Here is a 13608-nt window from a genome sequence, read left to right on the forward strand (position 1 = left end):
GTGATAAAGCACAGGTATTTTATTTCTATGGAGGTACTTAATTTGGATTCAGAAAACCACTGTTTCAGGTGAGAACAGTGTAAGGAGGCAGAATGTTACAATAGAGTGTTCCCAAATGCTACATATGTATATATAAATTACTTAAATTTTTTGGCCATCTACACTAATAAAATAGAAACATGCAAATTAACCATATTTTCACAATGCCCACTAGCCAATCAGGAGTGAATATGCAAATTAACATAACAGAGATGATGCGTTAATTTGCATATGCAGGTGCCAAGTGGTTGGGGGCATTCCACACTGCCCCAGCCACTCCAGTCCTCTGGGCAGCATGGGAAGGTGGAAAGGCAGCTCTGGGCCCTGGATGGAGTGAAGGCAGTGCTGGCACCCAGGGGAAGGAAGACCCATTCTTGCACAAATCTTTGTGCATAGGGCCTCTATTATTTGTATACTGTTGTACTACAATTTACATAATACTTTTCTTTAAATTGAATCTTACTTAATTGTACCTAAACAATACTACCTATCGATATATCATGAACTTCATATACTAGTTATACATTTTTCAGTTACATCGGAGTATATCCTATCTAATAAAAGGGTGATATGCAAAGTAATCATCACTCTGTCACAAAAGATGGTGGCACCCATAGCCACATGATGGTGGTTCCCAGTCCCCTCAGCCCCTCTGGAGTCCCCAGTCCTGGGGAGTGGCCTCTGAGAGTGGGCAGTGTGAGTGGCCTGGCAGAATGCTTGCTTCATCGCCATGGTGATGAGGCAAGCATCCTGCCCTGGCTACAAGAGGGCCTCTGGGCAGCATGCACGTGTGTGTGTGTGTGTGTGTGTGTGTGTGTGTGTGTGTGTGTGGAGTGGTTGGGGTGAGATGCTTGTATCATCGTGGAGGCGATGAAGCAAGTGTCCTGCCCCAGCCATGGAGAGCCTCTGGGTCGTGGAGAGCCTCTGGGCAGCAGGTGCAGAGCAGCCAGGCCCCACAGAGAGCAGAGAACCATAGGGAGTGGCTCTAAGCTGTCAGGGCTCCTGGATTGGAGAGGGTGCAGGTTGGGCTGAGGGACCCCCACCCCCATGCGTGAATTTTATGTACTAGGCCTCTAGTGTAATAATAAAGTATTGTCTATGTGCCACCTACAATTATTTCCTGTAACACCAATAGTGCTTACACAACTTGTTAAGAATTACTTATACAGTGCAACACATTTCTAGTCTCAGAATCTGGCTCTGCCTCTTTTAGACTTTGGCCCCCAGAGTCCAAAATATAGGACAAGGATAATAACAGTAACAACAAATGTGCATTAATAAGTACTATGTACTTGGTAAAATTCTCTAAGTGTTTTAAATGTATTCATTTATTAAATCTCCAAAACAATCCTATGTTATTATCCACCCCTACTTTTTTTTTTTTTTTTTTTTTTTTTTTTTTTTTTTTTTTTTTTAAGGAAATAAAGGCACAGAGAAGTTAGGCAACTTGCTTAAGGTCATACACCTGGTAAGCAAGACTCAGGGATTTGAACACAGACAGTCTGACTCCAGGGTCTGTTCCATTAAATACCTCATACACTGCTTCCCTGGTTTAATCTGGTATTAGGAAGATTAAACACAAAACAAAACACAAAACACACATACACACAAACATCTCAGATAACAGCAGGTCTAATCTATAGGAAGAATTCAATAACGTGTAATGATCTTTCTAGAAGATATATTGGTATATTTTATTTCCTCCTCACATAGGAATCACAAATGGGGTTATATCAATCTTTAAACCTCAGACTGGATAAGTCTAATGCCTTCCCAATGAGGCCACTAAGAAAACTTCAGACAACTTTCCGGTGGGGTTAAAGAGCAGAAGTGCATCTGATTTGAGAAATTTTACATTGATCCCTGACACAACAAAGGTGGCTTAAATTGACCTTCCTGAAAGTTTGCAGGTCATGAAGACCAATTAGTTGCTATGGTGTCAATAAGTGCAAATTGCTTTAGATTGTTGGTGAATAGGGAAATCTCCACTGGGTCAGTGCCCAGGGCAATGAGGTACTAAAGGCACTGCAGGTGGTTTGAAGGCAGACATTTAAAAAAAAAAAAAAATCCACAGCTGTGCTGGGCTTTGGCGGTTCACCCAGAAATGGTGATATGTTCAGGCCTCTTCTTCAGCCAGTGAGTGCAAATCAAGGTGCTATTCTCAGCCTGCACATCACTATGGGATGTAGATTAATTTCACTGTAAGGATCATATCCTCTGTAGGCAGGGTACAGCAACTGGGGTTAGACAGACTTGCTTATTTTGCAGAACTTTTGGGTATCTGTAAAACATCAACATATGACTAGTTAGTGGTCCTTCCCCCCCCAAGCGGTCTTCATTTTAAAAGACTGCATTTAGAGTTAACTGAACAGAAAATTTATAAATAAATGTCTGAGTTGAAATGTGGAAACCAAATGTTCAAACTTTATAACAACACTGATTCAGAACTCAGCCTAGACATGCCGTTATGTTTCAGTAACAATTAAAAAAAAAAAAAAAGGCAACTCCAAATTAACGATGCATATACTGTCACAATAAACAGAGTTAACAGAGGTAATTAAAAGTACTTTTATTCAGTTAATAAGGTAAAGTGTCACAGTTGAGAACCATTACTGTGAACTTCTGGAGATAGGGTACAGCAGAACACCTTGTCTTTGTAAAAATGTAACTATATCCAACAATTGCAATATGTTTTATTCATATGGTGTTTATGTCTAGATATGCCCAAGCTATTTGCTAGGTGAACAGTCACACTTGATAGATCCAGGAGGGAATTTCTTGGTACAATGAACAAAAAGAGCTATTTTGTTCTTGTGCTCCAACCTCAGACCAAAAGGGGGGGTGGGGTGGAGAAACCTGTCATAAAGATATGGTCACCTTTCTGCCTTTAAAACTATGCCGGTGCCTGGGGAAGAATTCTCAGAATGTAAAAGAGAAAATGGTGACATTACATGGGAAACTTTCTGTACTTCCCCCTGTAATAGTCAATCTTGTTTAGGCAGTAGCCTCTGAGTGGACTGGGAGCAGAGCATTATGAGTGATGGCGAGGGATTCTGAGGCAAGGGATCCAGAAAACTATTATATAATGACTGAGAAGTGATGTTTCTATTAAAACTTTACTATTTAAGCTTTGTTTCCCGATGCTTTGATATAGTGAAATGTCTGGATCAAGTACCATTATCCAAACTACCTATGATAAAAATAAATCACTTAATATACCAATTTAATGCTCTTTTATTCTCCCTGCCTTGCCTGGGCTGCAAAGACAAACAAAGATATACTCCTTATAATTGAAAGGGAAAACAAACAACATGGCCTTTAAATGATCGAGCTTTTGTTATGTAGCTGTAAAAATTCAGCAATTGAAAATAAAGAGGGCAATAGCTGGGGGAAGGTCCATAACCAACTAAGGTTATGCCCAGGGGTGTTGCTCAGGCCACATTTCCAGTGGAACATTAGGTCACCTGCAGAAATAAGAGTGGGTGGAATTTTTTGTTGTTGTTCATTTTAGTTCCAATGACCTGGCAAAGGGCTACTTACTGAACTGTGTTTGTTTGTAGAGGTAACTTTATGGGCGATAGTTAAGATTATGCTACAGGAATGGTGTATGCAATAGAAACATATTTTAAAGAAACATTGACATAGATCTGAGTTCTGTTACCTTCGTGGTACAACTAAGGAGTCAATTTTATTTTTGAAAAGGAAAGAATTCTCTTTGGGGCTTATATGCCCTTTATCAATGGAATGGCCAATGTAAATCCATGGTTGTACACATTCCAGATGAAGATCTAGTACTGAAAAGCAAAGCAGGAAATGAAAAACTAAAACTATTACCCAAAGCCCGAAAAAAAAAGAAAGAAAGAAAGAAAGAAAGAAAGAAAGAAAGAAAGAAAGAAAGAAAGAAAGAAAGAAAGAAAGAAAAAAAGCTGCTCTACTGGCGTTTGGGTTATTTGTAATAGGTAACCCAAACAGAGAAAGCCTGTGAGCAGTGATGTCCGTTATCTTTCTAGCAGCCTCACAGCCTGATGTTCGATGAACTTCCCCAGGAAAGTGCAAAGTCCCTGACCAATCTGAGAACTAGAATTGAATGCTAATGAGGAGGCAGCCTCAGATGAAAAGTGACAGGACTCACAGCGCTGAAGACTTGGAATTAATACCTTTATAAAACAGAGAACACACAGCAAATTAGCTCTCAGAAATAGGAAGACTTTGCAAAATTCCAAGTCTAGTAGAGAAGTTCCGATGATTAGACCTGCTCCTTGTTCAGGGCAACCAGGCAGCTTCTCTGGGTCCTGTGCTTGTTGTCTGATGGGAGGGAGTAGGGCTCGGGAAGCATCATTCCTTATTCCTCTTCTCTGAACCTCATTAAAATCCATTGCCAAAGTTTCTGTTAGGGAAACTGTACGAGTTGCTAACAGTGTATCTTCCTCCTCCACTTGATGATTTGTGGTAGGGCTTGAGATGCTCAGGCTCCAACTGCTTCTAGGGACACCTCCGACCATGGGGCCGGTGAACAAGGCTGGCTGTTTTAGGTGAAACAGGGGAAGGGTGAGGTATGTGCAAGGCAGTGATGTAAGGCATGGAGCTGGTGGAATGATTGGCATATGCAATCTGAAGCTGTCGATTTTGAAACTCAACATAATCAGCTGGAGGCACGTCTATAAGAGAATCACTCTCTGAGATGCCATTTTGGGTATGGGGAAAATTCAAAGCGTAAGAAAACACAAGCTCTGGATCACTTCCCCCCTCGTCATTGCTCTCCATTCCAATTTAGCTTCCTGATGATAAAGATCAACTATTTTTCACGTAGATGGGCCTTCAGAAGATGTTTGTTGAAGAGATGAATGGAAAAGCAAAGTCTAGGCACCAAGAGAAGAATGGTCTGTGATAGTTTGTGTTTATCCTCAGTGCCTTTTCATTTACTGGTGTATGCTTTTAGAGTTGCCTCTGGCAGTGGGGACAGAGGTTCCCCCTTCTGCACACATGCCACGCTTGAATGCCCATAAGACCTGGGTTTGACTTCCTGAAGAACTGGAATCTAGTGCAGAACTGGAGGTGGAGTAGAGAGATGGAGAGGCAGGGTGACCAGACTGCTTCAGAAGATGTCTGTGACTAACTTGTGCATTTCCAGATTTACATGAAAGATATCTGCACACTGGTTTCTCTGTAGAGATTTCAATGCCATGAACTCCGACTTTAGAAGTCCATCTCTCCAACACATTTATACATACACATGCGCGCGCACACACACACACACACACACACACGCACACTCCTCCCCTCCACCCCCACCAGAGACATTCCCCAATCACTGTACTACAGAATGAAAATATTGACTGGGTCTATTCATTAGGACATTTGTATCGAGGAGTCCATTGATTTACAGGTACCTCATCAAGTAATGTCTCTTCTGGACTCCATATCTGTGCCCTCGTGAGGGATTAAGTCAAGATGGTCAAGGCCCACAGGACCAAGCTAGAGAGCCCTGGTTAAAGAGAAAACATGTCTCTAATTATCTTGTTCTTAGACGTGGAATAGAGCATATGAAGGAAGTTTCAAGGAGTTTGTAGGTATTATGCCAATAACAATCAACATATTGAACCAGGTGGAAGTGTTGAGGGGGCAGTGCCTGAGGCAGTAGTGGGTCTGGTTTTATTTAGCGCATTTAATAATGATCTGGAAGAAGGAGAAGTACATTAAAATCACAGAGAATACTAAATTGACAGGTGGCATAAGCACAAATGAAGGCAAACGATAGGATAAAAGAATTTAGAACACAAATGAGTTTCTGTCAGGAAAAAAAGTGTGCTTTCACATCTGTGCAAAGTCTCTTACATTAGCAATGGAAATTGTTTTTAACTAATTTAGCTCAGAAAAAATCATAGGCATTGCTCACATTTATAAGTGCTAACCTCTCCCCACTATAGCTCTTTTTATTCCATTGGAGTATACTGTTTATTCTTATTGTTTAAAAATACTAATCTAATCATGCCATACCTCAGCTTAAAGTATTTGAAAGATTCTGGGTTTTCTACAGGATGGGGTCCAAGGTCCTTAGCCCTGTGGAAGACCCTTTCTTCACTAGTTTTGTTCATCTTCCCAACCTCCTTCACAGGTCCTTCTGCATTCCTCATTGCATCCCAGCTGAAGTATGTGTAGGTTTTTATTTTATTATTATTATTATTGCATCCTACCTTCTTCCTAACTGCATCATCTGCTCAGCATTCCACTCCATTATCCTCTCCAGGTCATCTCCACATGACTTTCAAGATTTAGGTCTGGCCTCACCTCCTTCACAAGCCATCCTCGCCCCTGAGATGGTTTGGTGCCTTCCACGGTACTGCTATCACACCCATTGCCCACTTCTAATATAACATGTTGATCATGATAATGTGCACTTAGTTGAGCACTTAATTATGTTCCTGACTCTGTGCTATGTGTTTTCATGCATCACAGCCATAGGAGGCAAGTATCATGAGGAAATTTAATCTTAGGTTAAGTAACTTGTCCAAGACTATACAGCCCATAAGTGGCAGAGCTGGGCTTCAACCTGCTTCCAGAATCTACTCTTTGAAAATTATACTATTACTAGAGGCTCGGTGCACAAAATTCATGCTTTTGGTGGGGAGGGAGTCCCTCAGCCTGGCCTGCGCCCTCTTGCAGTCTGGGAGCCCTGAGGAATGTCCGACTGATGGCTTCGTGGGCCTAGCCTGTCAGTCAGATATCCTTAGCATTGCCATGGAGGTGGGAGAGGCTCCCACCACTGCCACTGTGCTCCCTAGCCATGAGCCCTGCTTCTGGCTGAGTGGTACTCCCCCTGTGGGAGCACACTGACGAACAGAGAGTAGCTCCTGGATTGAGTGTCTGCTCCCTGGTGGTCAGCATGAATCATAGTAACAGGTCATTCCACCACTTGGTCATTTGCATATTAGCCTTTTATTATGTAGGATAGTAATTTGTTTCCTTGTCTGTCTCCCCTACTTGTGTACATTTCATGAAGACAGGGACCATGCCATGATTACTTAGTATTTATAGTATCTTGCACGGTGTACACACAGTTTAATAATAACAACAACAAAGATAATATTTAACAAGTGCTAACTAACTATCTGCTAGGAAATTTACATTGTGCTTTTGTGTGCATTACTCACAAAACATTGCAGTGTGGGTAAAATAATTTTTCATTTATACTGCAAGAACCTGAGGCTTAGAGGTTGAGAAACATTGGTGACCTATCCCCAAAGCCCTCACTCTATGATGTATCATTTTGCATTCTCATATGAAAGAAAATAGGCCTAAAATATCTATAGAGGTCCACAATAAACAATTGCCAATGAACCCCCAACTTAAATATATGGGAGGAAACAACTATTGTATATGCATAAGTATATACTCTCTAATTTTTGTTGGGACTGTTGATCTCTATTACTTGCGCCCATTCCAATTTGCTTTAAGCTTTAGTTTCAAGGGCACTTGCTTATTTTTGTGATTAGATTGAACATAGATCCACATACTATTTTGGCATCAAAGTAGCTTAGCTCTTACTATTGTTTCATCTCAAGTTTTTCTTATTTAGAAAAAAACAGCACAGTGCAGGTCCTGAATGGTGCCCATAAGATATGATGAAAAGCATGTTGTCTAGATAAGAAAGAAGGCTCTCATCCAATTGTGGAATTGAGATCATCACTTTTTTCCTCTGCATTTCAGTTTTTTCTCTAGAAACCAGTTTCCTAGGTCTTAAACTTTGGGCCAGCTACATCAACCTCACCAGGGCAGTAATTGATAAGTATTGATTTATTGGATCCCATTCCTAGAGATTCAGCTTCTACAGGTTTAAGGGAGTGTTTTTTGAATACCAGAGGTGATTTTGCTGCAGTGAACGTTTGTGTACCACCGGCCTAATGACTTTTAGCTTGTAGATAATGTCATTTATTATCCAGGCTCACTTCTCGGAGGCTCAGGAGATTTTTGTTAAAATTGATAATTTGCACATACCAAAGGCTTGTAAAATGAGGACCATGCATGTAATAGGCACAGTGAGTAGGTTTCACATTTACTACATGCTCAAATGAGGCCTATATTATCTGGAATTTAAAAAAAATATATAGTAAAAAAAGTAATGGCTAACATTATATAACAGATTAATTTTTTTTCATATGCATTACTTTATTCCATGCTCACTTGATAGATTATTTCCCTTTTGCAAATGAAAAAGCCGAGGCTTTCAGACTTGTCTAAAGCCATAGAGTGAGTCAGGAGCATGCCCCAAATTTGATCTCCTATAATCTGAATCTGAAAGCCATGATGTATTCAGTTCCTCAATAACAACCTTGAAGCCTATGACTCTTACAGTAGAGCTTCTAAGTCTCTATATGAAAAGGAACTACATTTTATTTTTAGATTCTTAAGATAAGAAGAATAAGCTTTTTGATTATAAGAGTGCTGGACAGAACGAATAGCATAATGCTGCTGAAGGCTTTAGTATGCCTCCAGCAATTTCCACTAACTTCAAAAACATTTGCTAGGCTTGGTGCAAGAAACTGGCTTGAGAACCACTGGTTTAGAATTTGTGGCCTTACAGGAAGTGACTTATATATTGAAGATTTCATTCTTTGATATTTATTCCGCTCCCCACCCGTTCCCCAAAAGATTGTATTTCTCCCTCGGTCCAAACCCATTTTAATAAATGGTACCACAAGCAACCTAGTTGCTGAAGCCCCAAACTAAAGTTTGATTTCTTTTACTCTCACTCTGCTTCCTAAGTCCCACTCATCCATAATAAGTCCATTTGGCTCTATGTCCATATATATCCTAATATTGTCCATTTCTCTCCACCTTCCTCTGTCCATCTTCCCTAATACCACCTTAAATTAGACCACCATAGTCCCTTTTATGAACTGCAATAGACTCCTAAGTGTTCTCACAGATTCTTCTCCTGCCCCCTGCAATCCATTCTCCTCACTCAGCAGAGAGTCCTATTTCGAAATATAAAATCCATGTCACTCCCCTGCTTAAATCTCTGCAGCAAATTTCCATTTCATTTGGAATAAAATCCAAACTCCTTAAAATGGCCGTGGGTGATTTGAGTTTCTCTTCATCCCTCTGAGCTCATCTCTCATTCTGAACAGTGCCTCATCACACCAGTCACACTAGGTTTGTGTCGGCAACCTGAACACATCAAGCTCACTTTTGTATCAAAACCCCTGCATTTTCCTTTACCTCTGCCTGGAATGCAATTCCCCAAGATCTTCATAAGTCGACCTGCTCTCTTCACTCAGATATTAATTTGAATATCTTTATCTATCACATGTCCTTGTCCTAGAGACCTTCTCAAATAAACTCTATGTCACTAACCTGTTTTGTTTTCTTTATAGAATTTAGAGAGGCTGCAATGTAATTCACATAAAATGTATTAGAATAAATCTTATAATCTAAGGATGAGTTAGTTGAAGTTACACTCAAATATAGATAGCATCCTAATCAGGAGTTCACACCCCCACAGGAATGTGGGAGACTGTTGGCTAATGCTGTACAGAAAGGATACTCCAGTAGAGACTACTAGAATCATCTCAGCCTGTCTTTACCTCAGATAAATATGTTATGTTAATTAGCATAGTGAATGTCAGCAGTGTATTTTTTTATTGGTAAAATTACTGCCTTGTTAACTAGCAGAATGAATGCTAGAAATGGACTCTGACTAATAATAAAATTAGAGGTGGATGTGTCTAAAATATTTTGGTCAAATTTGGCATGAACAAGGTGTAGAAAACTAGAAAACACTTTTTTTTTTAAAGGGTTGGAATACAAAGCTTGACCTCCATATTTCCCATGTCTAGCCATTGGTTGAGAAGACCTTTGAGGGCCTGATGCTGACCAGGAGGGTAGCTGAATACTGTCACATCCACCTTATAGATAAAAAAGAGGGGGCCACTGAAAGTAGCCTCCCTAAATGATCTGATCAGAAATCCCTAACTGGGCAGGTCATGGTGGGTCATCATGCCCCAGATACACAACTTCATTAATAAGAAGTTTATCTTTCTTTATGCAAGTGCTTTTCATTGTTTCTGTGCATCTAGGTGAACATATCTTTGAAATGTCTTTTTACAGCTCCTCCTTCTAAAGTATGACCACCCTCAGGAGAGCACATAATCTTAACTCCTATAATCTGGTACCTGCCTTGCTTCCTCCCACTTTCATATAATCTTCCTTAGTTTCCCCTTCTTAATTCCAAAAGCATTTTAAAAAGCTGCAAACCGTCATTTCTTGGAAGCATTTATCTCAGTCTGTTGAGATCTTGTTTTCAGGTCTATCCTCTGCTTGGCTCAAATAAAGTTTTATAAAAGTTGTCTACAGGTTTGGTCCTTCTTATATCAACAATCTTGAAGGAACCTTTCAGGTTATATGGTGGGAATACAGAGAGATGATACTCATTAAGCCATAAGAGAGGTTTTATTAACTGTGTTATACCTATTTACTAATACACTTCATTTAATTAAAGTTCTTATGTGTGGTTGAATTTGGTGTGAGTCTTACTTTCACTTATAACCTAACAGCAAGGTTGTAGGGGGAGTAGCTTACTCAAAATTATAGTAGTATGCATTATCTTCCAAAAAGAACCTAAGACTTGTGCATATCAAATGCACTTTGGTTTACTTTACAAGAATTAGTAGACAAAAATTCACTTATTTGTTTACTTGCTTAGTATCTCTTCCTCACCCACCCACCCAATCCCAATATAAATCTGTCAAGAGCGAAGGTCTATTCCCTAAGCCTTGACCTGAACTGACCTAGGAGGCACTATTTTAGTCAATTAATAGTTATTTAAATTTTTGAAAGAGAATAAAAGGAAAAGGATGAAAATAAGAAGAATAGAACAGAGAAATAAGGGTAAGGAAACTGGGGAGAAGAATAACATAAAGGTACATGGTGAAGAAGTCAGCAACAGAAGAGTTCTTAGTCTTTAACAGGCAATGAAGTGGTAACTATGCTTTCCAAAGTGTATTTCTTAGAATACTAGTCCTCTGAGACACTATGAAACACACACACACACACACACACACACACTTAGTGGTTAAATAAAACTGGTAAGAACTACATAAACCTCCCTCCAATATCCACAATGCACATGAACATATTGAGGTCTCTGAGAGGCATTTTAGAGAACACACACAAAACAAAATGCTTTAACTTTGTTTTACTCAGTATTTCCTAAACTTATTTGAACAAGCATTGGATTCTATTTTTTCTCTGTAACACTTATTAACAAACTCTGAAGAAGGTTTTAGAAAAGCATAAAGGCTGTGGGTAGGAAAATGGCAAAGAAAACACCAATGCTTTCATTATCTTGTGAAACTAGCTCTGGGGCAAGAGTCTAACCTTTCCTTCCCGCGTGCCTCGTGCACGGAGAGCATCAACAACTGAGTTCTGAAGCAGCCAGGGAAACAAATCTCAGTCTGCTTCTACCTTCTGACCCACCCTTCACCTAGAGAAAGAAACAAGGACTGAACAGCTGGACTTTCCAGAAGCAGGAATACTGAGAGATATCTAGGAGCAATCATGCAATGAAAATTGGATATGAACATGCTATCCAGTGTAGCAGAAAAAATGAACCCATGAGAGCTGCCAGTACAATGAAACCCACTTACTACATCCTTTTAAGCATCAGCCACATGCTCACACATGCTCAATGCTTTCTTTCCTTGACCCTGGGAGAAATATTATGAAGGTGTTTCACTTCAGTTAGGTTCGTGAGTTTATGGCCTTGAGAATCCCCTTGAGAATGAACTTTAGGGACTGAGAGAGAGGAAAAGAAAAATTACTTTTAATGGATGTTGTCTTTATTTTCTTTCCATAATACTGCAACTAAAACATCAGAATCCATTAGATTTTCTAAACTCAGTAAGCATCAAAGAGAGATGACTATTTTTCTCTTTTATTATGTTAACTAAAAGTCAAGTCAGGTTGGAGAGTTAGGCAAATGCATTTTGGGAGAAATTTCTAAAATATAAATACTCTAAAATATGGACAATTGCATTGTTAAATATTTTAATAACTTAAGAAATATGTGAATATTTATAAAGGTTAAAAAAATAATGAAGGGCCCGGCAAGAGTGTCTCAGTGTTTGAGTGTTGACCTAGGAACCAGGAGGGCAACATTCAATTCCTGGTTAGGGCACATGCCTGCCTTGCAGGCTTGAACCCAGTGGGGTGTGTGCAGGAGGCAGCAGGTCAATGAGTCTCTCTCATCATTGATGTTTCTACCTGTCTCCTCCCTTTCTGAAATAAATAAAAATACATTTAAAAAAGAATGAAGGGAATGTATTCTTTCCTATCCTTGAACTTCATATGTGCTTTTCTTTCAGCTTGGAACTCTGGTCTCTGTTTGCTTTTCTAATTGGCATTCATCCTCAGTCCTCAGATGACATTTATTTTGTCCAGTGTTTTCTGACCTACTAACCTAGAGGAAAGTAGTCTGGTACCCACATTGTAACTTCCTTTACTTGGTTGTATATTTAATTGCCCATTTACCATTAAATAGTAAACACCAGGGTGGCAGAGATGGCCTGTATCTCATCCATTGGTTAGTCCTCATAGCTTAACAAATTGCATGGCAGGAAATCAATGCTTACTAACTTGTTTGGTTTAACCAGAATATAATCCACATTTTGATATCCCAATTTGCATTTAAGGAAAATTATATCAACATAAATATTAATTCCAGGTTTGTTTATATACTAATAGCCATAGTCAGAGAAATACATATTCCTGGGATTGGCTCCAGGGTGATTTATCCAGAATTCAAAGAAAATTCTTAAATTAAGAATTATGGAAATTAAAAATTAAAGACTTAAGGAATAAAATTTCTGAAGTTATCTTGAATTTTTCAAGGTCATAGAAATGATTCACTTCATGAAAACATTGCTTTTGGTTATAAAGTCAAAGTTAGATGACTGAGGCGTTTCATTGTTTAAGGTACTTGATTCATGGGAATGTATAGAAGTTTGTTTTCTAGTTTTCTAGTCATATGATTATAGAAGTCAAATACTTATTTGAAAGCCACAGATGAATAAGCAAATCGATGAAAAACTTAGGACACACACACACACACACACACACACACACACACACACATTGTTTTTCTAGAGACACTCATTTGTATGGCTGCTTTAGGATGTATGTGTGTGAGAGATAGGGATGAGAAATGGAGAAATAAAAAAAAAATAAAACCATAGATAGACAACGGGAGAAGAAACAGAGTTCATAGACAAATATCTGTTGGGTTTCCTTTGGTTCCTACTAGATATAATCTAAACAAAGGAAAGCCAACAGGTATTTAATTAATAATAAGCTAAATTGAAGTGTGTGTATGTGTTTTTGTAGGGGTCATTTCTTGGTAGTCTACTGTATTCATTGGCCTATACAAAAGTTGTATCAGGTGTCTGTAATCTTTGATAAAATATTCGTTATACAAATAAAGTAATACTAATTTGTTGACAAAAGTTTAGTTACACATTGCAGAAAGATCAAGGGAAATGAAATAGTTTAGAATTTTAGTATAATTGTTTGCTG

This window comes from Pipistrellus kuhlii, unplaced genomic scaffold (assembly GCF_014108245.1).
Source record: "Pipistrellus kuhlii isolate mPipKuh1 unplaced genomic scaffold, mPipKuh1.p scaffold_m20_p_2, whole genome shotgun sequence".
Classification (NCBI taxonomy): Eukaryota; Metazoa; Chordata; class Mammalia; order Chiroptera; family Vespertilionidae; genus Pipistrellus; species Pipistrellus kuhlii.